The following is a 3848-nucleotide window of genomic DNA, read 5'->3' as shown; positions in this document are numbered from 1 at the left end:
TGGCCAAGTCGCCACGCCGACCGACCGTATCGCAGGAGCATTTAATGCAAAGGTGGCCTGACACCTTATCCTGACGCGCGCCCTTCAGTCGACAGAGCCGAAGTGACCGCAGTCACTTCGCCGCTCCACTGACCGGCCTGACAAGAGGACAGCGCCGCCTGCGCCGCTTCGACTGCTGTGCCACTCGACAGAGTGAGGCTGACAGCAGCCAAGTCCGGCCTCAAGCACCATAGGAAGCAACGCCTCGCCCGACCCTAGGGCTCGGACTCGGGCTCAGCCCCGGAAGACGACGAACTCCGCCTCGCCCGACCCCAGGGCTCGGACTCGGGCTCAACCCCGGAAGACGACGAACTCTGCCTCGCCCGACCCCAGGGCTCGGACTCAGCCCTGGCCTTAGCCGACGGTCTCCGCCTCGCCCGACCCAGGGGCTCGGACTCGACCTCGGCCTCAGAAGACAGACTCGACCTCGACTTAGGAGAAGCCTCCGCCTCGCCCGACCCCAGGGCTCGGACCGACCACATCACAGGAGGGGCCATCATTACCCTACCCCTAGCTAGCTCAGGCTACGGGGAACAAGACCGGCGTCCCATCTGGCTCGCCCTGGTAAACAAGTAATGATGGTGCCCCGCATGCCCCATGACGATGGCGGCTCTCAGTCCCCTTACGGAAGCAAGGAGACGTCAGCAAGGACTCGACAGCCCCGACAGCTGTCCTTCCGCCAGGCTCCAGCGCTCCTCCGACTGCCACGACATCACACGAACAGGGTGCCAAAACCTCTCCGGCTGCCACGACGGCATGTACTCAGGGCACTAGCTCCTCCCCGCTAGACACGTTAGCACACTGCTACATCTCCCATTGTACACCTGGACCCTCTCCTTACGCCTATAAAAGGAAGGTCCAGGGCCCTCTTAGAGAGGGTTGGCCGCGCGGGGAAGGACGGGACGACATGCGCATAAGCCTCTCGCTCTCTCCCACGCGGACGCTTGTAACCCCCTACTGCAAGCGCACCCGACCTGGGTGCGAGACAAACACGAAGGCCGTGGGTTTCCCCTTTTACGCCTGTCTCCCTCCGGCTTCTCTCCCCCCTTCGCGCTCCGTCTCGCGCCGACCCATCTGGTCTGGGGCACGCGGCGACAATTTACTCGTCGGCCCAGGGACCCCCCGGGTTCGAAACGCCGACAGAATTCTTCTTACTTCCTCTGCACCTACAACTACGATGGTAAGCGACCACGCCCCTCGTTCCAAGATGAATCTGACACGCAATCTTGTGCTCATGGTCGTCATGCGTCGTTTTTTCTGTTTCGTCAGGGGACTACAAGGACAAGGATGGTGTCAAGGGCCTGTGCATCGTGGGCGCCATCAACAACTGTACCTCCCAGCTCCCCACCTATGGGAGATCTTCTCCCCCATAATGTAATGTCGCTACTCTGCTACTCGTATGTGCATGCTCCAATTCTGCAAAGTTTTGGACAATTTGTCATTAACAGTCATGAACGTTGCTTTTCTGCAATGCAGATAATATAACACAAGCGCTCATGTTCCTCTCGCACTTCATCAGAGACATACACTAGGTAGTACAAATCGCAAGCAAGGTTTGATGTGCTCTATTTGGTGTGTTTGATCAGATCAACAATGTGGCTGATCGCTCATGCTACTGACTGCTAACACAACTACTACCTGTACTCCATAGCCACTTCACTCCGACAAAGGAGGGAACACCGTCGACTTCCACTGGTACGCAAGGAAGACTGTTTTACACTATGTACGTACGTCAAATACTGGACATCATCAGTCATGATCTTGAAATCTATAGGAACCTGGATGCTAGGGCATGCTCTGTTTTGTTCACTAATTGCCCGGTTTGGAACGCCAGCATCATCTAGCCAACTAAAGACGACTTCTATGGAGACAGCGTAGCCGGTTACATCGACACACTGAAGAAAAACATAATGATATGGAACTAGGATAAAGAGTTTTCTATAGATAGAGAGAAAGAGAGAAGCTAAATGTTAATTATTCAGACCTTTATTCGCTCGGTAGCACAGAGAATGGTCGGAGAAGTGTCCAGCTGGGAAGCATGCGGGAAGAACCAGACTGTATGTCCAGATATGTATATATGCTTTGCTTCACATTCAGATTTTTTGTGCTTGGGCATTTAATTGACCTTTGTATGTTGTTGCATCGAGTGTTTTTTCGTTGATTAAGTAATTTTCATAATTTTCTTTATGTTTCAAATCCTTCGTAAAGTAAGATTACTCTCTGAGTTTTTGACTGGTTATAAATAAATATCGCAAGATATGCGTCTGAGAACATTATTGCATCATGCCACTGGGCATACAAGGGTGTTGAGGAAGACTCAACCCTAGAAGGTACTACTAATACTAGCACATTACATGTTCTTGGTGCAGATCCCTATTTCTTATAAATCTTATCTCTACTATTCCATTCACCTCTCTCTCCTCTCCCACATTTAAACGGTAAAAATCTAAAATTATGCAAAAATAAAGATTAATAATTTGTGAGTCGTGGCAACGCACGAGCACCTGACTATGTTTGGTTAATGCATGTCTGATTTCTGTTGACGAGTGTTTCAAACAATAGCTGTAGGTTTGGGGCAGTCAACTTGTGTAGGCATTGGTGGTGACCCGTTCAATATCACATATACACATTTTGAGATTAAGGCCTCATATTTTAAGCAAAAAGCCTTCCTTTTTTAAATCTATTATGAAATATTTTGTCATGGATTTTGTACTTTGCTCTGTGGAATTAATCCCTTGTCTGGCATTATCTGGTACTTGAATACTTAAAGTGTATTTTTTTTATTCCAAATGCTACATACATATGTTTTTCAGTCAACACAACTCCATCTCATTTTGTAGTTTTCTTAGTGTTCAATACTATTTGGATTCTATTAAGTCAGAAATAGCAAAGATAACATAGAAAGGTGGACTTCCAAATGCAGAAGCAATTGGAAAATTGTACATCTTATGCAACTTGATCGAACTGTTATATTTTAGATCTTTTGTTTATCATTTTTTAATCCACATGTATTTCTCTATCATATAAAACTCTATATTGATTCTTTAAAATAATTTATATGAATTTGATAATGTTAGTCACAACTCACACGAATTCTGTATATCATAATGAATTAATGGTTGAGAGACTATGCACGAGGCATGCAAATTAACAAGACTCATACAAGCGTCGAACAGTGTGCTGATGATGATCAGAGACACAAGGGCAGCACATGATTAGGTCTTAACATGTTTGGCTTCCGAAAAGGCTTTTCTTCAGATCCCCAAGGAAGAAGAAGATCTGGTCAGATATATGTTAATGCACATCCCAACGTACATAAGTTATCAATGGTATTATATGTTCCCGTTACAACGCACGGACACACAACTAGTAGAAACTTGTCTAGAGCTGAAGGTGCTGCTACTCGTCAATTGGTCGCACGAGGCGTCGTCGATGTTTCTTGTCCAACACTACCGGAATCCAAGGCTTTGCCGAGTGTTGCAATCTTTGCCGAGTGCTTTTTGTCGGGCACTCGGCAAAGAAGGCTTTGCCGAGTGCCGCACTCGGTAAAGCTAGACTCTCGGCAAAGAGGCTCTTTACCGAGTGCTGGACACTCGGCACAGGACGACACTCGGCAAAGACTAGTTTGCCGAGTGTCAAACACTCGGCAAAGGGGGCTCTCGGCAAAGGGCCGTCAACGGCCGTCCTAAAGTTGACGGCCGTCAGTCTTTGCCGAGAGCCAGCGGCTGGCACTCGGCAAAGAGGATTCTTTGCCGAGTGTCACACAGCTAGCACTCGGCAAAGAGCTCTTTGCCGAGTGTCTTATCCAG

General features: G+C 48.5%; 1 long non-coding RNA gene across 1 annotated transcript; it reads left to right on the top strand.

The window, feature by feature from the left end:
- Positions 1 to 1510: 1510 nt before the first annotated feature.
- LOC109941425 (uncharacterized) lies at positions 1511 to 1884 on the top strand. Its single transcript, XR_002263999.1, has 3 exons — positions 1511 to 1571; positions 1691 to 1734; positions 1814 to 1884. It is a non-coding gene; the product is annotated as an uncharacterized lncRNA (long non-coding RNA).
- The last annotated feature ends 1964 nt before the right edge of the window (positions 1885 to 3848 follow it).

The sequence above is a fragment of the Zea mays genome, chromosome 8 (genome assembly GCF_902167145.1).
Source record: "Zea mays cultivar B73 chromosome 8, Zm-B73-REFERENCE-NAM-5.0, whole genome shotgun sequence".
NCBI classification, from domain to species: domain Eukaryota; kingdom Viridiplantae; phylum Streptophyta; class Magnoliopsida; order Poales; family Poaceae; genus Zea; species Zea mays.
The sequence above is the reverse complement of the archived record's forward strand: the minus strand, read 5'-3'. Positions and strand labels throughout refer to the sequence as shown.